Source organism: Maniola jurtina, chromosome 5, assembly GCF_905333055.1.
Source record: "Maniola jurtina chromosome 5, ilManJurt1.1, whole genome shotgun sequence".
NCBI lineage: Eukaryota > Metazoa > Arthropoda > Insecta > Lepidoptera > Nymphalidae > Maniola > Maniola jurtina.
Window position 1 is genome coordinate 4452694 of NC_060033.1, and position 24490 is coordinate 4477183.

General features: G+C 35.5%; 1 long non-coding RNA gene across 1 annotated transcript; it reads left to right on the forward strand.

The window, feature by feature from the left end:
• Positions 1-1599: 1599 nt before the first annotated feature.
• Positions 1600-23769, forward strand: LOC123865317. The gene is made up of 3 exons (XR_006795959.1): positions 1600-1665; positions 16220-16224; positions 23759-23769. It is a non-coding gene; the product is annotated as an uncharacterized LOC123865317 (long non-coding RNA).
• The last annotated feature ends 721 nt before the right edge of the window (positions 23770-24490 follow it).

Consider the following 24490-nt stretch of genomic DNA (forward strand, 5'->3'; position numbering starts at 1 on the left):
GATGTCAGACACCTTTTCAGTATTCCAGACTATTGTGAGATAAGACTCAAATATTTAAGATGGAGCTGATTTAATATTTTTAATTAAAAGAAACACGCGGCTTATGGCTTTTTTTGCAAAAATATTGTAAAGATTAATACGTTAAAAGTTAGAAATATTAAATGCTTATTATTTCTTGTCTAGACTAGTAGTATAAAATTCTTTATAAATAATCTTTTTAAGAAAGCAAGATACATATATAATTTCGTTTTTTCTTCGTTGTATATAAAATTAAGTCGCTTCCCGCCGTCTGTCCTTTTGAACGCTTAGATCTTTTAAACTACGCAAATGATACCCCACTTGGTATAGTTATCTTATTTAGAAAATTGGAAATACTAATTATTTATTTGTGCATTAAATTCACGGTACCTATTCAGATTTTTTCTTTACTTGTGCCATATAATCTATCTACCTGCCAAATTTCATGATTCTAGGTCAACGGGAAGTACCTTATAGGTTATCTTAAGAGTTATCAGTTACACAGACGGACAGACAGACAGCAAAGTGATCCTATAAGAGTTCCGTTTTTCCTTTTGAAGTACGGAACCCTGAAAATCTGTATTCCACTTACAAACGCTAGCCTGCTTATGGATCCATACAGTAAATAATACTTAATTTACGTTTAAAATAAAATAAAAATTGATACCATAAAAATATCTACTATTCTCGAAGCTCGAAGAGTTGTTTATTTACTCTTTAGATTCAGAAGTATCCACAGTTAAATAAAAGTTTTAATAAATCGCTTCATTTCAGCACTATCCAATTTATTTGTCTGAAAAGAAGACAGTAAAGATAGGTACGAGCTTTTAAATAATCGTAGATTTTGATCAAAATGTAGGTAGGTACCTACTCAGTGTGCGCTGTCTCTACAGGCAGATCATTTAGCGTTAAATTAATGTGACAAAACGTTTCCCCACATTAAAAGCTTGTCTAGACACCGTAACTAAAGAGAACAGCAATGAAAAATGGCAACTGTTGTACTGAAATACGATCACAGCTCTACACACGTAGAGATGTAGCATTGTTCTCATCTGATAGTTTCTCATGTTCGAAACCCGAATTTTTCACCCTGGTTACTGGTTGAATTTACACATTCGAGATAATAATATTATGATAGTTGGAACTTTTGCTAAAACTGTTATTTTAGCAAATAAGGACTATTACAAGTGTAAATTAAATATTTGTAACACCCCCGACAAGTGAAGGTTACAGTAATAACTAGAACTGATAACTTTCAAAGGGCAGAACCGATTTTTTTGGATTATAGCTAAGAACACTCTCGATCAAGCCACCTTTCAAACAAAAAAAACTAAGTTAAAATCGGTTCATTAGCTTAGGAGCTATGATGCCACAGACAGATACACACGTCATACTTATAACACTCCTCTTTTTGGGTCAGAGGTTAAAAAATACTATCGCTAATGACGAGATTGTTCGTTTGAAATTGATTTTTAAATGTAACAAGTGTAAATTAAAAATTTATAACACCCCCGACTTGGACTATTTTTTTTTTTATTTATTTATTTATTTTTTACAAAATATATACAAATAAAAGCTTAACTAAAAACACCGAAAAAACCACAGAGGTTTGTCCTCGGTGCCTAGCTGCAACGAAGGTACATAAGGGTCAATAGGATTAGCACTAATATAAATAATTATAAATAATCTACATAGACATAAAAGACTCAGCCATCTAACTTTGCTAAAAAATATTCTTTTAATTTATACTTAATGTTTTTAATATCTATTTTTTTAATCAGCGTTGGAGGTAGTTCATTTATGAATCGCGGAACCAAGTACGCGGTGGTTCGCTCGCCGTAAGTATTGTTAGCGCGCGTAGTGTGCAGGCGGTTAGCCGTCATCACTCGCGTCTGTACAGGATGTTCTATTTTTCGGAGTATCTTCTCGTTGAAGAACTCCTCCTTTAGCAATGAGCATTTAAACTGTTCCTGAACGGGTAATGTTTTACAGTGTTTAAATAGCCCTAGTTCATTGCCGTCGTATTTCGATTTGATGGAACTGGAGACAATAGTTTTTAAAATTCTTAACTGTAACTTATATATATTATTGAGGTAAGTTTTATAAGTTCGACCGTAGCTACTGAGACCATATTGTACGTAAGTTAGAGCAAATGAGTTATATAGCATTAATTTGGTTTTAATTGGAATCCGTCGATTCAAGATAATTATATTAGCGAGAAATTGCCTTAGTTTGTTACATACATAATCTATGTGCAGACCCCAGTTGAATTTACAGTCAATGGTGAGACCGAGATAGGTATATCGGTCGACTAGCTCAATCGAAGGGCAATTACAACAGTTCAGATTATCACTGTGTAGACAGACATGATCATGAGCTATAATTTTTTTAAAGGGGAGATATTTTAGATAGGCTGATCTGATGTGAATCAATTTGGTTTTTTTGACATTAAGAACTAAACCCGCATCGTGACACCACATGGTCAGGGTGTTGAAGTCCGACTGCAATGCATCACAGATCTTATCAGGATCCCGGTCAGCGAAAAGGATGCAAGTATCATCCGCGAATTGGTAGCATGAACAATGCTGGATACAGTTTCTCATGTCATTTACATACGACAAAAAGTGCAACGGGCCAAGGACGGAGCCCTGTGCCGTGCCTTCACTAGCCACACGGGTGTCGCTGTAGGCGTTACCAATCCGTACATTGAATGTACGATTACGGAGATAGTCTGCGCACCAAGCGAGCAATGGACCTCGAACGCCGCATGTTTCTAATTTACTTTGCAGAAGATTATGGTTCAGAGTGTCGAAAGCGCGTGAAAAATCAATAAACAGTGCAAGGACGTGCTTTTTTTGGTTAAGGTATTCATTTACTTGGTCACTGAATTTTGAAAGAAGATCTATTGTTCCCTTTCCCTGCTGAAACCCATATTGATTGTGGTAAATGACTTCATTATTCTTATAAAACGCGTGAATTTGTTCGCAGATAAATTTTTCCACAATTTTATCTACCGACGACAAAAGCGTGATCGGTCGATAGTTAGAAAAGTCATTGCGTTTCCCTTTTTTAAAAACTGGTCGCACACATCCTTTTTTTAGACTGTCTGGGTAAAAGCCAGACTACGATCCAAAGTATCCGAGTATCCGAGTTTTCCAAAACATCATTTTCAAATAAATAATTATGTATCTAGGCAACGTCCATCTTGACAGCTTGATATTTGTCAACTGACATTTAAATATTATGACTAACGGTTATCTAACCTTCTTTTATACAAGAAAACTAGAAAAGAGCTGATAACTTTTAAACGGCTGAACCAATTTTTTGGATTATAGCTAAGAACACTCTCGATCAAGCCACCTTTCAAACAAAAAAAACTATTTTAAAATCGGTTCATTCGTTTAGGCGCTACGATGCCACAGACAGATACACAGATACACAGACACACAGATACACAGATACACACGTCAAACTTATAACACCCCTCTTTTTGGGTCGGGGGTTAAAAACACTACTTACCTAAGATAATTTTGATTGTGACTCATTTAAAAAAATATTTTACTTGAATCCTCTTGAATCGTGTTATTTTCTAAATTGGTTAAGCTCTGTATCATAATCATTAGATAGTTAGGAACTAGTAATGCCGCAGTAAGGAATATTTTCAGTTTCGAATAAACGTCAAAACTAGCATTATTATAAATTCAAAGCACTAGGATAATTGGAAAATTATTTTATCTAATCAAATTAACCCCAAAACTAAATGGATACGAACTAGCATCTATTAACTGTGAAATTAGAGTAATCAAGCTTATTAAATTAGCCAAATTTTGAGATAATTATATTAAAACTCGTATTCGCTAAATTAATTATAACTATTAAATATATCTACCTACAGTGCTAAAGAATTTCAAGGAAACATCAATGGACGTATCACTTTTGCGTTTTCGTTTTTGTCAGGGTCGTTACTTGTTATACTCATAATTGGTTCGGCACAGACGGATGGTTGAATCAGATAATATGTAAGTAGATGCATGACATGATGCATGCAATATTAGGTTATACCCAAGCATAACCTAATATTTGACATGCACCAACCTGACTAAAAGTTAATAGCTGACCCAAGTGAGCTTTTAAAGCGACACAGACGGGCAAGAAATCGTACAAAGTGAGCCCCAGCCGTTATGCGCAGGAGAAATAAAGTCGAATATAATAATTACGAGTATGTATATAGAAATGGTCGGCTCTGTCGTTTAATAAAAATTGGTGAATTGAACATGGCGATCCAACTAGCTGATGCCCGCAGCTTCGCCCGCGTGGATTGGTCAGATCCCCTGCAGCATCAGGATTGAGGAGTTGGACTCCAAATTTTTTATGAAACAATGTCACAAAGTTCCTCTATCGATTAAAAAAGAAATGACGCAAATCGGTTCAGAAATCTCGGAGTTTTCAGTGTACATAGGTAGAAAAACACAACTCCCTTTTTGAAAGTCGGTTAAAAAAGTAGCCTATGTTACTCCCTGGTCAATTCTCTACTTGTCTGTGAAAATCCCGTCAAAATCGGTTCAGCCGTTCCCAAGATTAGCTTTTTCAAACAGACAGACAGACAGACAAAAATTTTAAAATCGTGTGATTCAGTTATAGTATCGTTCAAATAACCATATGACCTTAATATGCGGTAGTTATTTCGAAATTACAGACAGACACTCCAATTTTATTTATTAGTATAGATAAGTTATAAATGAAGGTAGACCAATCAAACTCAAGTTATGTAAGTACAATGTTTACGTACATGTGGGTATTCGTAGTTAGTTCAAAACATAAGTAGCTTTTGTTTGCAAAATTAACATTTAGTATTATGAAGCTGTAGTTAGTCTAAAATATACGGAGCGTCGAGAGTATATATTTTTTGAGTAAATAAAACGAAAGGTCTATGAAAGTATTTTCAGAAATTTCACGCCAGAACGAATGAGTTATTCAAATAAATGTTACTAATTTCTGTAGCAATGCTCACTTAACATTTATCTAATCCAAACAATGGAAAGTTAACCCTTAAAGTATCGTCTGTCGGCCTGACAATAGTGTTTGCCGCGCTAATGGCCGCTGCCCTCGCCGCCGGTTACAGTGCTAAACGATCTGTTTGTCTATAAATAAGGCGTAGGCTAGATTAGGAACATTTTTTTATTGCTAGAACTGTCCGTCCGTCCGTCCGTCTGTCTGTCAGCGAACTTTGTCTCATGAATTATAAAGAGTTAGAGAGTTAAAATTTTCACAGAGTGTATGTTTCTATTGCCGCTATAACAACAAATAATAAACACCAAGAGGACGAATTTTAAAAGTACATTAATTAATTAACAATTACTAATGTATTTAAAAAAAAAATACATGTTATTATATTATGTAGTACGATGGTACGGAACTCTTTGTGTGTGAGTCTAAATCGCACTTGAACGATTTTTACATTTAAGCATGTCTTAGCTTTGTTCTCGAGATTTTTAAATATGCGTTGGATTTTCTCCCATCCTTAGTTTCTACAGCTGTTTAAACTGTCTATTGCTCATGGTTGCTTCTGAGCTACTGCTCTATCAGAGAACCGTTAAAAGTTATGTACACGGACGAGGCACGTGCATTGCGGTCTAGTATGTATTATAATTCATATAAAACAATTATATTATTTTGTCATGTTACGTAAATGAATTCATCGCGCCTTTGTTCAGCCATGCAAAATTTTATATTCCAAAAATCTAATTAGTAGAGCTTGATTTCTATAACCCTTTCGCATGTTTTATTTAAGTCATATTTTAGTGTATAATTTAAGTGTTATTTACGCACTAGCAAACATTGGCGCCATGAGATGTTTACTGAACTAAACAATATTCGTGATGGTCATGGTCCATACAATTTTCCTATAATAGCTTGGTAAATATTCGGTCCCATAATTTTGGCAATAAGTACCTTTTACTACCAGAGTCGTGCAAGTGACGTGGGTCGGAGCAAGTTAATAGATTAGAAAAGTAATAGGGACTTTTGTTGGGCTCTTCTTGAGTTCGCTAGGCTCAGTGTATTGTACTGTTTTGGTGAGCTTCCTATCTATACATATAAAAAGACTGGTCCTGAGTGACTGACAGATCTGTCAACGCACAGCCTAGATCACTGGAGCTAGAAACTTTGAATTTTAACATTAGGTTATTTTTATGACGTAGGTACTAACTAAGGATTTTTGGTAATTCCAACCCTAATGGACAAGAATGGAGGATGATTTGGATGAAAATCCGTCACTTTTCAACTACAACTAAATAATTAGTTTGAGTTTTCGGCAAAATAGACAGGGATTTAGAAATAAAACTAAAGACTAATTAAAAACCTTGGTCCTTGCTTTTATAGAAAAAACTCAAAACTACTTTTTAGCTTTTTAGCAAAGGAACTTTTTAATGTGATACATGAAAACAACAGCCATTATAACTGGCAGTTTTTTTAACACGAATAATTAAGAGATTTTTGGTTGCTGTAGTACAACCGAAGTTAACTTTTAAGGGAATATTAACTATTTAGTAACTTAATCGAATTCTAAATCAAATAACAACCTATATTCTATGCAGCGTTGTTTATGTGCATTGTAAAGCAAGTACGTGGTCTGGCAAGCAATAGCGCGGTGCGGTGTCGTAAATACAAACTGGGCCTGGCTAATGTGCCTACTCTGTGTTTCATAGGTCGAATAGGTGTAATTATTGTGAACAGTTTATTATATTATTTGCAATCACCTTTAAATAAAAGCAAAATTAACTGTAAAATTTAGGACTGTGCATAAATCCTAATTTACATCCTGATTTACCGATAAATAGATTACTCTTTTCTTTATTATTATTTCCCATCTCATAAATACTCGTACCTAGGTATGAAGATAATTTTCGAAACATACATTGAAGACGATTAAAAATAGTGGGTAGGTTCATCTATTTACAGTGTACCCTAATGCCATTATATTTTTATGAGAATAAATTCTTGTCCCTCATGAGTACCCGCTTAACTCTTAACCTGGCAACGTGTAATAAAGATGTATGTTCCAACCCTTCGCCTCCATAAATTACGTCCGCTCCGATTTCTTCATTTTCCGGTTTCTTTTTGCGATAATTGTACGAGCAGCTGGTTTTTTTTTTTTGGAAAAATGTTCTTATCTTAAGATCAGCACATGGTAACAAGCAAGAAAATTTGTAATTTTTTTAATACCATTGTTGATAAGGCTGCTTGCGCTGCAGATACCGACTATAACTCTACGTCTTGAATTAATTTGCCTGAGGATCCTTCAGTGTTGGAGTAAATATCTAAATAATAATCCAACAATGCGCAATGGTGTCCAAATATGCAACTAATCGGGGTTTTTATACTGTATATTATTATGATGTCTTCTTGGTAGCTGAAGTAGCCAGTAAAAATTTAGGAGTTTTACTGTTATTGCTTGAGCCATTTTAGCTGTAATGCTCAAGTTGAGGACGCGCCGGGATAACCAACTGGTATGTTGGTTTTCCCGGCATGTATCGGATATTTGGTTACTACAATGTTTGGTTATAACATATTATGCTACGTAATAATATGATGTGTGGCACAATTTTGAAATAAACATTTTCTTTTTCTTGTTTTTAACCCCCGACCCACAAAGAGGGGTGTTATAAGTTTGACGTGTGTATCTGTGTATCTGTTTGTAGCAATGTAGCTCCTAAACTAATGAACCGATTTTAATTTAGTTTTTTTTGTTTGAAAGGTGGCTTGATCGAGAGTGTTCTTAGCTTAATCCAAGAAAATCGGTTCAGCCGTTTGAAAGTTATCAGCTCTTTTCTAGTTACTGTAACATTCACTGGTCGGGGGTGTTATGAATTTTAAATTTACACTTGTTGGAACAGATTTCTATGTCTACCTATTTATAAGGATCTACTAACTGCAGCTTATGACTTGGATTACAAGATCAATCAACAAAGAAACCTGGCTGCGTCTATGCCGCAACTTCCTTTCAAAAGTTAACAAAAGAAAATATTGCAGGATCCACCATCATCCCTAAATTTTACTTTGGTTGAGTTCCTGAATAATTCCCAACATAGGCCATTACGCGCGACCGCTATTGTTCTTTTATATGTGAAACCAAATCGCTACAATCTGGCCTTTGTGAATAATTAAGCTGTGGGAGGACCCTGTGACGCCCTTTATAGAGGCTAGGGGATTTATAGACTAGTAGACTTAGCCATTGCTCTACGTTTTTGCGTTTTTTCTGATCCGAATAAAAGAGGATTGGCGTTAGACTGTGCACCAGACGGGGCAAGTACTCTTGTACAAGTGTAAATTAAAATTTATAACATCCCCGACAAGTGAAGGTTACAGTAACTAGAAATGAGCTGATAACTTTCAAACGGCTGAACCAATTTTCTTGGATTATAGCTAAGAACACTCTCGATCCAGCTTCCTTTCAAACAAAAAAAAAAAAAACAAAATTAAAATCGGTTCATTAGTTTAGGAGCTACGATGCCACAGACAGATACACAGATACACACGTCAAACTTATAACACCCCTCTTTTTGGGTCGGGGGTTAAAAATAAATTTTTCAAACGTCTATCAAATTTTTCGAAAGGGCAACCGCCGAGTTTCTTGCTGGCTCAGTTGAAAAGGGCATTCCGAATCAATCATACACAGATCTATCGTAGTTCAAAAAAATTAATTGATTCTAATCATTCGAACAATGTACCTATCTGCGTAGATTATTTTTTTGTGAGCGTACCTATACAAAATCTATGGTTCTAATTGAATACCCCAATAACTGTATCACATAAATATATTTTGGCACAGTATTTAATAGTATTGGCTATTTCATAGCGGGAACAAATTTTCACCTATCAACCAGTTTACCCTTTTTAGTTTGGAAAAAATGCACTACTGCAATCTAGGTAGCGAACACTGATGTACAAAATCTAAGAATATGTTTATGAGTGTAGGTAGGAAAAAATTGATTAATCCATATCCATACTTCCTTTAATATTATAAATGCGAAAATGTGTCTGTCTATATGTCTGTTACCTTTTCACGGCCCTACAGTGTAACTTATATCCCGGGGATGGACATAGGCTATTTTTTATCCCGGAAAATCAAAGAGTTCCCATCCGCTTAAGCGATTTGTACGTTTGCTGATGATGCAGATTGCAGACTAAGATGAAAGCGGGTTAACTAATGGCATACGGGTATGGCCGGTTTTTAGGCTTTATAGCTCGTTCACACAGGCTGCGTAAGCGTAGCGTACCATTGCATTGTAATGTATGGGAACAGTATGAATCATGGCACACCGCTTGCGTAAAGCGTGGGCGTATATGCGTAACCCGGTGTGCTAGGCACGTGCGTAGTGACGTGCGCGTCACTACGCACGTGTCCTGTGTACGTGCTTGGTGTAAATCGGTCTTTAGGTCGTCATAATGTAAAATTCTGTATCTAATATTGATGCAAATGTTAGGTTAGGTTAAAATGTAAGAATTTGAGAATAAATTTAGTCAAAATCTATCTTCATTTCCTTCAAAACTCCTTCTGGCTGCCACTTACTTACGTAACTTGCATGTCTCGAGGGGCATCTCATGATATGCAGATGTCATCATGAGTATCAACCATTATATTTTTATTGGTTAGAGATAATGCACGCGACCTGGAAATAAGGGAATTACGGAACGGAGCTAATTAGCTTTTACATGCAAGGGTAACAAAACGCTAAGCCGCTTAGTGGTGTAGCCTGTACTAATTAGCGATATCTGAAATACACTGAACTGGCCACGTAATCCATCCATACTTACATAATAAAAAGTAATATTTATTTGTTCATTCGGTAATGCATGATATTTTCCTTCACCGTTAATGCAAGTGATATTTTAATAGTATAACAAGTGTAAATTAAAAATTTATAACACCCCTAACAAGTGAAGGTTACAGTAACTAGAAAAGAGCTGATAACATTCAAGTGGCTGAACCGATTGTCTTGGATTATAGCTAAAAACACTCTCGATCAAGCCACCTTTCAAACAAAAAAAAAACTAAATCAAAATCGGTTGATTAGTTTAGGAGCTACGACGCCACAGACAGATACACAGATACACACGTCAAAATTATAAAACCCCTCTTTTTGGGTCGGGGATTTATAAATACACATTAATTATATCGTATAACATAAATAAACAAATATAATACTTTAAAACAAGAGTGAGCATCTTCGAGGTCTATCTATTCTGTGGCCCAAGATATTGATGTCTACTAGAGTTACAGCAATATTATGCTTATAGGTAATATTGGGTATAAACTGAAACATAAATCACCCACGTCGAAACAAGATAAGCGGTGGACGGATATTCCACATATCCGAATGCAGATATACCCGGATATGGATATCATCGTTGCAGCTCTGAGTTAGTGGGAAATTCAATATAACGCCACCGTCATAGTTACATTAAAGCCAAAGTCAAATATAATTTATTCAAAGTCTTTTTGATTGTCAATTGTTGGATGTGTAATTTGATGTAATGGAGTTACGTGGGTTTCAAGCGCGCCCAGGTCTTACCTACTCACCTATCCTGTATCCATACCTACTGATAGTATAAATGCGAAAATATGTCTATCTGTGTCTGTTAGTCTGTCTGTCTGCTACTTTTTCACGGTCTGTTCTTTCAACCGATTTGATGACAGCTACAGGGATAGCTTGCATTCCGGAGACGAAAATAAGCTACGAAATTAAATATTCCAGAAAAACAAAGAGTTTCCACGGGATTTTAAAAAAAACCTAAATCCTACGCCAATAAAGGCGTTACAGACATCACTATTTACACTTTACTATAATATTTTACTATAAAATGTTATATCATAATAATATCACTTAATATGAATTCTAACTTTATTTGAAGAAGAAAAAAGAATGCTTAATAAATAGTTTGCAGACCTTAACTTGTGTAACCCATTTCAATTTTAATGACGATCTAAGTTTAGCCGTAGTCTTGGTATGTCTGACATGCAAAGGAACCTAAGTGGACCGTGGTATCGTGGTCCTTACATGATGGATTTGTCTAAAATTGACGTATCTACAGTGGGTTCGTTTGAAAGACACAGAATAGTACTTAGTTAATGCAATGGTAATGGGTAACAACTCACCATAGCAATAAATTCTCTCCTAGTAATGTTATAAAAATTCAACAAAAAGTTAAAGATAAAATGACGTAATATAACCCTTAGAACCTACGTTATTCCTGACGGAGATTGATGAGTTCCTTTGTTTAACGGCTCGCGTTTATGATAAGTAATATTATGGTGAGTGCCATTCACCGGTACATGAAGGGGTAAAAATGGAGATAGGTACTGTTACCGGTACGTGTATAGTGCATCTACTGAATTAAATAAATCTCTACAGCTGACAGGTCGTATCGCATCGTCAATAACAATAATTGACGACCTCCCTGAAATTGATTTCAAACTACGGTATATAATATAATATATAAATATGTAATAATATTACATCTAAGTGTGAACAGTGACATTTAAAAGAAGGGTGAGCGATATTTATATATTATACTAGCTGTGCCCGCGACTTCGTTCGCGTGGAATAGTGACTTTTCGGGCAGCATGTACGTTAAAAATGTTCGCCGTGATTCTTTAATTGACATAACTTTTTTATTTATGAACCGATTGACATGAAATAATCACTAAATATTAAGTGAAGCTTACTACAATATATTAGTGAGAACCGTATCTAACTCGAATAAGCCGTTTCTGATATTAGCGTGCACAAACACACAGAAAAACAGACAAAAAAAAATTAATTACAATTTCGGGATCGGCATCGATATAATAACAACCCCTGCTACTTTTTTTATATATTTCCATTGTACAGACACTACTTTTCTACAATTTTATTATATGTATAGATTATATTTCCGTAGTTTGGAGGCAATTTCATACCTACTGCGCTTACCACTGTAAGCGCTGTGGTCTTATTAGTGAGCCATATCCATTTCCAGGTTAGCCCGCTTCGATCTTAGTCTGTATAATCACTTAACACCAGGTGCAGATTGTAGTCAAAGACTGTTTTGTATCGGAGTGAGAAAAAATTGAGCAGTTTCGCAGAAATCTGTGACGTGATTGCATTGCAAGCATCGATGATTGCAAGATGATTTTTGGGCAGCAAATTGTAAGTAGGTAACTGTATAAAAATATAACGTTATCCCTTAAAAATTTGTGCGCGTATTCGTAAACAACTTGTTTTTTCAGCGCTGACATATTATTATGAAATAAATAGAAACCCGGCCAAGTGAGAGTTGGACTCACAAACGAAGAGTTCATAATCATAATTTATTCTTTATTCTTTATTTATTTGCATTCATGTCTTACATCATAATAAAAAAAATTATAATATTACAACATGAAGCCCCGTCAGGGCGCTGCAAAGTAATTAAATATAAATAAACTTATTTTTTGCAAATACCTACACTTTTTACAATAGGTGGTACAAAAGTTCGGGACCATCTACAAGAAATAACACTTTTTTTGTAATGTTCCTAAACTCAACTACACGGTTTTCCCTTCTACTTGTGCTATCAGACATTGCTACCTGAAGATTGCAGGTCAACAGGAAGTAAGTATTCCCTAGGTATGGGTTTGGAGTCACTTGCAGGTCTTGACAGACACGACAGGGTTTACGGAACTTATAAGGGTTCCTGTTTTTCTCTGGCGATATGGACTCTAAAGTTCTGGAAAACCCTTCACAAATTTCTTTTTACATTATTCCTAACTCGTGGAAGTGAAACGATTTAATTTTACCTATTTTCTTTTAATTAAGTCATTTGCACGTTCCAAGCGAAATGGAGAACTCTTCCACTAAGTAATTCCTACATCGCTTCGCGTTAATTTAGGATACCGGTATTAAGTTAAATAAATTTTAAGAAATAAGCCTTTGTCTCGTTTAATATAGTAAAACTTGTCACTTCTAAAAAATACCAAATCAAATTCTCATTTTCCTCTTTTTGTACGAGGCATAAAATTCAATTTTAAACTTGGTTAAATAAGTAGGTTAGACAGCATCTCAATCTGTCAAAGGAAGTGCCAGCTCTTAAGAAGATGGAGCGCTTTAGCGGATTTAAATCTATTTTATTTTCACAGCAAAGCTGTAGGTGCCCCGAAGATCCGCATTAGGCCAGTATTTAGATCTGTATCTATGATTGCCTTCGTTTGACAAAATCGGATAAAAACATCCTAGTTCAATGTTGTATAATATCTTCAAAATATATAAAAAGAAAAGCTGACTAACTGACTGAATGATCTATCAACACACATCTTAAACTCCTAGACGGATCGGGCCAAAATTTGGTATGCATACATTTGGTACCTAGCTAAGTATCATAATACTTAGCTTACTCAGACATCCGCAAAAAAAGGATTTTTGAAAGTTCAACACCTCAGGGGGCAAAAAAGGTTTGAGTACAGTCTACGCGGATAAAATTGCGATCATAAGCTAGTTTATTTTATAAATGCGAAAATGTGTCTGTCTGTCAGCTTTTTGACACGACTCATACGCCTAACCAATTTTGATAAAATTTGGTACAGAGGTAGTTCCTAGTTCTTTATAGATACTTCCATGAGGAAGTATGGATGTTAATAACGCGGTATGGGTTTATCAACGACGATATGACTTCAATGTTTTGGTCTAGAAAAATCTATTAAAAAAAATAACAACCAGACTTAGAACCAGATTTTAGATTTTGTAAACGACTACCAAATATGTGACTGTAAATAAGTAGGTATTTTCGAATCGAGTTCTCCGTATTTATTTTTGCGGGCATTGAGAGACTGTCGAAAACAGGACTTCGAGACAAGAAAATTTTCCGAGTATTTTCAGAGTCGGTGTCTTGGCAACACGGCACTGAAATATATCTAAGCCTACTAGCTTGACCTTGTTCTTTACTTAACATGTTCTTGGTACTAAGCACAAAAAATAACATTATCTTAGGTAAAAGCATAGTCTTATAATATTACTAAAAGTGATTTTCATATACTTAACTGTTTTTTCCTAAGATCACATTGTTTTTGCAAGTTTAATACACCTACCATGTCACTATTGATTAAAAAAAATTTGGTTAGAGCACTCTCTCATGTCCTCAATCACTATATGATTTTGGTGAGTTCTAAGCATTGATGCCGAAATGGTCCTAGGCCATAATATTATCTGACTGATTAAATTCGTAGATTGGTTTACAGTCGACAGATTACAAAGGCACACATTTCATTGGTTTATCGGTTCACCCCTTTGACCTATGAAGTTGTAAGGCTCTAATTGAAAGGATTTAGAGTTGATTAATGGTGATTTACTTGTATATTTGAAAACTTTAGTATTAGGCTTAAGGTACACTGTCATAGAGAACAGCGATGCGTTTTTCAAAATGATATAAGTAAGTTAGTACGAGAGCAGGTGATATGTGTTCAATTGCAATAATAGGAAGATCGTCTTCCAGACGGTTACGACCGGGGACCCAGCTGGTCCAACCGTTGTATTCTGAAGCTCAAGTAGTAGTGCTCAGTAGAGGAAACTTCATTAGCGCGATTAAGGATCTATGGCGAGAGGTTGAAGATACTGCCGTGACTTCTCGTGTGCGACAGTAGTAGTACTTTGGACATTTTAAGGGAAACGGCAAATGCAACCTCGTTCAGCTTATAATGCAGGGGAAAATAGCCACGAAAGGACCACCTGGCCGAAGAAGAACATCGTGGCTCAAGAATTTATGCCAATGGTATGGAAAGTGTATCGTGTGTGTGAAAGCGTGAAATGTGCAGATAGAGAATCTGCAAATCTGCATCTTTCACGCTGTCGATGTTGCCCGGAATAAAGATCGGATACACTTTCCAACTTCCGGTAGGAGATGGCGCTACAAGAAGAACTATTTGTTCTTCATAAATTCCATCGCTTTTGTTAGCACTGCATATTTTAATAAAAAACTCGTTGCGTCACTTAGCTACTTTTCAGCAATGGGCTTCGAGCCTTATTGACTGAAGTAATGTTTTTCACCAAGATGCCGTACAGAAACCGATCAAGGATATGGGCTTAATGAAACTACCATATCCCGCCAAGTTACGAGTAGCTCACTTCCATCTTGGACTGTATCATCACTTACCATCAGGTGAGATCATAGTCAAGGGCTAACTTGTATTGGGATAAAAAAAATCGATAAACTCTGAAACTACTGAACCGATTTGAAAAATACTTTCAATTATACATACAATTATGTACCGCGGACGAAGTTTTGGACAAAAGGTAGTCATTGATAAAATTGAGTCTACCTTTCTAGTGAATTGGCTTTCTTTTTTTGAAAAAAATGAAATAAGTACACGTGGAGAGTCTACAGAAAGACCTTCGATATCGAGTGGTTAATATGATCAATTGGTCTTTTGTCACACGAAATAAGATTTGGATTCTCGATTCAATTCATTGATATGAAAGATGGCATAAAAGGGTCAAGAGGAATAATACGCCTACGTAGATACCTACTATAATAACAAAAATCTATAATTTTAATGAAAAAAATTGTAAGTATAAATAAAACTTATATACATAAAGTAATATATATTTGGACGATACCCATCGAAATATAAATTATTGGCGTGATTATTGTTTACAATCAACGTCACCTAATGTTGCACCATAAATAAAAATTCAAACAAGCTAGAAGCTTGCAGTAGAAACCACTAGTCCCATACTTCTGTAAGACACATCAAAAATTCATGCACTATTTAATAAAGAAATGGGCTTGTATGTTTGTATTAGTAAAATTAAAAATGAGCTCGAATAATTTTAATAAAGCAAAGTTGTACACTAACAATAACCCTTTGCAAAGCTCCAGCGATTAATTAGAGTTTTGAATTTCGCATTTAAGCAACTCAAGAATAACTCTACGAACTGCGGTCGTTTTGCGAACAATATTAATATATTAATTAGGATTATAATATACTTACTAACTGTTGCCCGCGACTTCATTCACTTTGGTTCAGGTTTTCGAAAATCCCTCTTTGATATTGCGGGATAAAAAGTATCTTATGTTTGTCTTCTCTACAGGATGCTGCAAGCTATGTCTGTGTCAAATTTTGTCGAGTTCAGCAGTAGGTGAGAAAAGATAACAAACATACGAACAGACTGAGACTTTAAAATTTTAGTATTAGTACGATATACGACGTATCAATTCTGTGGTTCCAATAAATTCGACCATGTATATAGGCATATGTAGGCATAGGCAGTTACGCACTATTTTAAAAAATATATACGTAACACGCCTACATCAATGCAAATTAAGGTTTTTTTAACCCCCGACCAAAAAAGCGGGGTGTTATTAGTTTGACGTGTGTAAGTATGAATGGCCTAAGTATTTTTCTTTGATTTCACGTCACTCATAATCTAATATCTGACAAATAATATCGTCGATTTAGTATCAAATTGATAGTTCCCTCCGTTCCTTCAGTCTAATTCAGTCTGCTTGTACCGTGAAAACGTGACAGACGGATGTGATTATAAATGTGTACTGTATAAATTCTTCGTCGAAGGTGGCATATTATGACCATAAATATTAAATTATAACTAGATAGATTTGTATGTAGGCACGGACTGCAAATCAAACGTATTATATATCGTTATGTGCATCTTTCCGTTGCTCACTTACTTTATACCATTTTACTTCCTCCATTTACATAACAAAGTTAGGCTAAATAAACATACAGATATATGATATTTTCATGTGGATATAAAACATGAAGTTTATAATCCGAACTGGTACAGATCTCGGCAAGCAAACCTGCTTTTTATGATACTTGAGGAGTCATAAAATGCCGTTTTATGTGTTAGTACCACACTCTAAGTGTATACGCAACAACTGAAATGTGAAAAACTTGAAGAAAAGTATTTCAGAAAAGTGTATAAGTTTACGTTGTCTATAAAAAAGCGGACTTATTCTGGAACTAGCTTGTCTTTTACTCTTTTAGGAACTAGAAATCCATAAACTATGCCATGTTAAACCAGATAACTTTCTGCCTGCCTTGCCGTGCATGCGGTTCATATGTTATTATTTTTGACCCTGTTTTATTCTACAGTCTTTTTAGTTGAATTCTTTTCAAGATTAAGAATTTTGCTTTTTAGAGTTTTGCCACAGAATACTTAATAATTGTACCTTACAGGTACAAAGAGGTTTATGGTACGAAGTAATGAAATGGAATTCAGCACGCACAGCTCTGGGGCCTGAAATTTAACAAATGCCTTTCTTTTTATTGCGTAAACTCTTATATTTTAATCTCTCTCTCTCTCTCTCTCTCTCTCTATCTTATAAGGTGGCACAGACCCGTAAGACTGCCTCTTGGACTTATTTCCACTTTTATTTCGTCGTAGAGTTATCTCACTGGAATAAAAAATATAAAAGCAAAATCGTTTACAGTGAAAGCGATTATTTTAAAATCCATCTCATCCGACCGTACCTGAAATGTATTAAACACGAAGAAAACAAAGGCACATTTTTCGAACAAATTATAATATGGCTGGCGGATTTGTAATGGACAAAGCCTTGAGCGTTATTGAAGATAATGCTTTTAAGGTAACTGAATATTCTAGACAAAAATATCTATAGCCTTTGCGACTTTTAATGGATTACGACCTAGAAAGAAACCGTAGCAAAAAATGTAATTCGTGTCTGAGGCGTGAGTTATGCCCGCTAAAAGGCAGCCACTGAAAATCAACATCGGGGCATCTGTGTAGAGATTTGTTTCTAAGGAGCCCGTGGAGTCGGTGGTACAGAGATTTTGTGATTGGATAGTTTTAATTTTCTCCGTTGTTTGGACATTAGCTCTTTGCTTACTGCACGAAGCGAACATCTAAAACTTAGCTAATTAAACTTTGACCCACAAGAGATTTGAAAGATGCACTTGTCGTGTGGTACTAGCGTTAGGCATTAATGCTACTTTTAAATCATTTAAATTTGAAAGCATTATTTTTATTCACAGTGATTTCACAGGTGATTTTTCACGAAGAGTCATTTTTCAATTTTCATATTAGTTCAATTAATTTAACTAAGAATTATGATCACAATTACTAGTTCTAGTATTTTACAGGTGGTTTTCACAGAAAGTGAATTTTCACATTTATAATATGTTTATGTTATGATTGTATGTGCGAAAACTTTTGTTTCTGTGAAAAAGTAAATAAATAAATAAAAAAAAGTTTATAAATGAATATTTCCTACCTTAAGTAATTTAATTTCAGTGATTGTTTCGATGCAGTCGTAAGGCCTGTAAGAAAGTAATATATTATTATGATTATAAGAAGAGTATTAATAAGCATTATGTGAGTCAACTATTTCATAAGCAAAAGTAAAAGATTGTCTCGTTCCTCATTTTATATTTTACTAGATATCTAGTATTGTATTGTTTGAATGCATGTTTTGACAAAGTTATTTCCACCGCTAAGAACAGAGCACCGTCTGCCCGCGTCAAACTTGACTAATTAAACTTTGACCCCAGGGTCTTGCGGGTATGTTCCAAGATAAGCAAAGAAAATTATTAATGTCTTTAGTAGCAGCGTTATCCTAAAACAATGTTTTGGTTTGAAATTATATATGGATGGCTACGCCGTACCTAAGGTAAGCTTTAAGCCAACCAGGATCAAAGTAAATACTTTGGGCCTGTATTCAACTATCTATATTGTATAACTAGCCGATGCCCGCGACTTTGTCCGGAATTTTTAATATCAGTGTAATATGTGTACAAAATGGGTAGGTAAGGAGTAAGATGGGTAAGGGGTAAGATGTCAGCAACTAAAATTTTTAACCCCCGACCCAAAAAGAGGGGTGTTATAAGTTTGAAGTGTGTATCTGTGTATCTGTCTGTGGCATCGTAGCTCCTAAACTAATGAACTGATTTTAATTTAATTTTTTTTTTTTGATTGAAAGAGCGTGATCGAGAGTGTTCTTAGCTATAATCCAAGGAAATCGGTTCAGCCGTTTGAAATTTATCAGCTCTTTTCTATTTACTGTAACCTTCCCTTGTCCTTGGGGTGTTATCAAATTTTTAATTTACACTTGTACCTGGATCGGATGGTATTGTATAGCTAGTATAATGTAGGTGACAAAAAAAAGCCAAACATAATCTTTTCACCAAAATGTATTATAGAAGCTTTCCACACGTTACGATTTCCCCGGGCAATTCGACACACCTGCACAGTTCTCTATCGTTTCGTTAATGCGGAAAATTCTCTTGAGAAATCGTTATTGGTAGCTATTTCATTTGTTGGGTTAAACCATGTTAAATTATTGTATTCTCTTACTAGCCGATGCCCGCGACTTCGCCCGCGTGGATTTAACTTTTTCGAAATCCTGTGGGAACTCTTTGATTTTCCGGGATAAAAAGTAGCATATGTGCTAATCCAGGATATTATCTATTACCATTCCAAATTTCAGCCAAATTCGTGTAGTAGTTTTTGCGTGAAGGAGTAACAAACATCCACACACACACACACACACACACACACACACACACACACACACACACACACACACACACACACAGAAACACACAAACTTTCGCCTTTATAATATTAGTGTGATTCGACAAATAATACAGCTACAAACCGTTCATCACCATCATCGTTATCAAGCTATAGACGTCCACTGCTGGGTATAGGTCTCTTGCAGGGACTTTCACACGCCACGGTCTTCATGATCAACACGGGTCTCCTCTCAGAATGAGAAGGGTTTAGGCCATAGTCTGCCACGCTGGCCAATTGCGAGTCGGCAGACTACACACACCTTTGAGAACATTATGGAGAACTCTCATTCATGCATGTATTTCTTTACTGTTAAAGAAGGTGATATTTAATGGCTTAAAACGCACATAACTCCGAAAAATTAAAGGTGCGTGCCTGGGATCGAACCCCCATCCTCTCCAAAAGAAGGCCGACGTATTAACTACTAGGCTATCACCATATATCACCATGGACATGGTCTTGACGCGCCGCCAGAATCAAATGGCTCTACTGAGACTCGTTTGCTGTCGTCAGTCAAACTAGTGGGAGGTCTTCCAATGCTGCGTTTTCCAATGGGAGGTTGACATTCCAGCCCACATCCCTGGTATTATAAACTATAGTTGATGCCGCGACTTCGTCCACTTGAATTCAGGTGTTCGAAAATCACGCGGGAACACCCTAGTTTTCCGGGATAAAAAGTATTAAGTACATTTTAAAGAATTGAGAACTTCCACCTTTTTTTCGAGTCTATTATTGAATCGAAATAGATAATAAATAATTTATAGATAAGAAGTACCTATTTTAGGAGATCCTATCCTATATTGGGTTAGTAGAGGAAGTTTTATTAACTACAAAAGCTTGTAAATCAAATCCATATGTAGACATGTTCTACTTACTAGATAATAAAATGTTATTTTATGACCCTTGATATATCGTAAAGAGGCCTTCGAGGTCTTCGTACCAACATCGCAGTTCTTGTCAAGGCAGTTTGGATTAGAAACGTTATATTTTGAACCCTCGCCCCGACCCAAAAAGAGGGGTATCATAAGTTTTACGCGTGTATCTGTGTATCTTTCTATGGCATCGTAGCTCCTAAACTAATGAACCGATTTAAATTTAGTTTCTTTTGTTTGAAAAGTGGCTTGATCGAGAGTGTTTTTAGCTACAATTCAAGAAAATCGGTTCAGCCGTTTAAAAGTTATCAGCTCTTTTCTAGTCACTGTCCTTCGCCTTCACTTGTCGGGGGTGTTATAAATTTTTAATTTACACTTGTTTAGTGTATAATAGTACCAGTTAGCTTATAAGTAGTTGAGCAATCTATGCTATCCTTTAGTATTTTTTTTGTTTTTTTGTGCTCTCTCGTGTTTTAATATTTTTTAGAAGCCCAAGCTCAGATAATTCCAAATACTTTGCAGAATACTTCAAATATGAAGGCAGTCAACTTCTAATCGTATAGGTGTAGTTTTATGATCGCATAAATCACACTTGATTATTTCTTCTATGGTAAACCTGTTTTGACATTTGACGTTTTGGGGAGTTGCCGCGTTTTTGGATACCTTGTAACTGTCCGAGATTTTAATCATGTGTACGTAGGCATTTTAATTCATTCGATAATTTCTTATACAAAATTAACCACTAAGTATTTTGTATTTGAATGGCTTAATAAGTCCTAATATTATACACATTATTAATGGGTGAAGGCTCGTGGGATGTATACGATATACTTAGTACCTATATCAATTACCAAGTTACATGTTTAGTTTTATTAAACTTGTTTGGATGCTATGAAGCTCAGTAACATACTTTATATTCAGTAGCAATGGGAATTACTGAAGTTTTTTAATTAACTACAGATTATCATTAAATCCATCACATTTAACGACTCTTTGCATAATTCTTCATAACATAGCATATAAAAGGCTAAATTCGAAACTCCAATTAAACGCTCGGTTTCTCAGCGAAGGGTCTGAGCGCTGAAACAAGCGCAACTTTGGTTCATTAGGATTATGAAATTGCTATGCTCATTAAAGTGAAATTTGGTTACGAAGAAAGTCAATTTTCGTAGCATTAGCTTACGTTGCGATTTCGGCTTTGCTCTGTTTGTTTTTGTTTTACCTAAACCAATCTTGGTTAAACTTGGCATTAAATTGGCTTTATGATAAGATTTTTAAAACATTTTCCCCTCTAAGACGTTGGTACCCTGATGTGGTCGACATATAATCTCCTCGTACGAAACGTTTTTGCTCAACTTTTCCGATACTAACCGTTAAGGTCTGAAATGCTCTTCCGGCGACCGTGTTTCCTGCCACGTATTAACCTAAATACTTTCAAGTTTCAAATCAAGCCTAAATACGCATCTTCTAGGCAAGCACGCTCAACCTAGACCTCATATTAATTGCTTTTTACTAAGCGTGATTGTCATTCAGCGCAAGCCTAACTCGCAAAAAAAAAACCGGCAATGCGAGTTTGAGTCGCGCACCGAGGGTCCGTACTGGGGAATTTTTATCGACATTTAGGACCATAACTCAAAAATCATTAAGTATGCGTAAGAATAAATAAAAATCTGTTTTAGAATGTACTGGTAAAGTCATTTCATATGATACCCCGCTTGGCATAGCAATCTTACTTTGAAATTACTAATATTTGTTCATGAACAAATTTTTTTTGATGTAGCTACTTAGGTAATCACAAATTCACGGTTTTTGGATTTATTTCTTTTCTAGTGCTAAATGCCTACCAGCCAAATTTCATGATTCTAGGACAATGAGAACTACCCTTTGGGTTTTTTGACAGACACGACAGACGGACAGACAGACAGACAACAAAGTAATCCTATGAGGGTTCCTTTTTCCTTTGGATTAACCGAGGTTTTCTCTTAAGGTACCGAACCCTAAAAAAGACGAAAAAGACGTATCCTTCGAACAAAAACGATGCTGATTTAGAAAAAGAACCACCCCGTTTTATATTCCAGTATTATCTCATCCTATTTGATTCAGTGTAAATTAGATAGTAATACAATAATAGGGCCACGGCCATAATAATCACCACAAACACCTGACAATAATCATTAACTACTCCAGCTGAGTTAATATGCTATTATGTGGTAAATCAGTACGTTAGTAACATAATGTGATCAATGGTTCGAAATATCAGGATAAGGATTATGAACATACTGTAGGTGGTATTAAAATAATTTCGTGAGTAAAATGTTGTGGAGGTAGTAATTGGATAGGCGTGTTCTTGCCAAAAGGTGTTTTTACAAGCATACGTTCATAATAAATGTTATGTTCATAACTTAAGTGTCAAATTTAGATAAGCACAGTTGGTGTCATGGAAAAATAGTTCTGCTGACCTTGAACTTGTGCAGTGGGTGATTGTTATCGATCTATATTTTGATAGTGGACAGGTATGATAAATAAAGAAGTGAGGCTTGATTAATGGACTAATTAATTTGTACTTTGAAACACCTTGATAAAAAGGCGGCTTCCAATAGCTTTTCTGTTTGGTGGCTTTTTAAATTACAGATGGTTCGCGTTACTTTCGTTTGATCCGAAATAAATCTGAGTTACTCTCAAGTCACGCCTAAAGAGTCGAAGTTATCCTTCTGTAAAGTTAATTGGATCAACAGTCAAGTAATTCGTCAATCTTACAGACTCGCTATTTTACACATTACTGAGCAATGTAACACCAATCGCAGTAATTTGGCTGCGGTTGACCAACCGATTATTACCCAATCTATCGGTGAACCGAATTGTGAATCATTGATCGAAATTGAATGATAACAATTCAAAGGTTTAAACAACATCCTATTATTCCGTTACCATGTAAATACGTAGTTCTCTCTCTTTCTCTCTTTTTAACCCCCGACCCAAAAAGAGGGGTGTTACAAGTTTGACGTGTGTATCTGTGTATCTGTCTGTGGCATCGTAGCTCCTAAAATTATGAATCGATTTCAATTTAGTTTTTTTTTGTTAGAAAGGTGGCTTGATCGAGAGTGTTCTTAGCTATAATCCAAGAAAATAGGTATAGCCGTTTGAAAGTTATCAGCTCTTTTCTAGTTACTGTAACCTTCACTTGTCGGGGGTGTTATGAATTTTTAATTATTTACATTTGTATTACTTAGAGCTTGGATCCAAATACCCTGCTAGTGCTATTTATTAGAAATAAACACTTTGGTATACTCTTCTAATTTCGAGATTAATTCAGTAACAAGGCCGTGATTACATCTGTAAGTTTTACTCTCGTAAGTAGCTTATCATAATATTTTCAATAGTATGTGAGGTCTGACCAGTGGTAGATGCTTTTGACGATTCAAAAGAACTTGTAAAAGTCTAATTGAATAAAAATATTTTGAATTTTGAATTTTGACAATCTGCACCTGGCCAGCGTGGTGGTTAGTTACCTTACTTCAGAAACCTTTCAGTTAAACGTCTCAGTTATGGATTCAGTTACGAACGTATAACTATACTTACTAAGCTGAGTTTTTGCCATTTCAATTGATTTATGCAGTAAAATGTGGTTAATCAATTGGGGTAGGTATTTGGGTTCTTCGGGATTCCGTGATGTCCCTAGGGAATCCACGCAATCCCTGATATCGCAATTAAAAAAAAACCTAAAGACCTAAAGTTCTGGAAGTGGTTACCGCTTTGCCGTCTTTCCATATGTATGATATTCTGGCGTGAAGATTTACCTAAAATACCCGATAAAAATATTATTTCCTAAGCCAATAAAATGTTTGGTTGGGATGACGAATAGGTGAGGTACGTGAGCTAATATTTAGGCAGGTTATTCGTTTGTTTATGCTGGCAAAACTTTTGATTGCTATCCCTTGGGAGGACTTGTTGTGATAGGCATGGGATTTGGGATTAATAGGTAAGGAAAGTTTATTATCAAAATGTTATCGTTTATGTTTTGATAACGTGAAAATT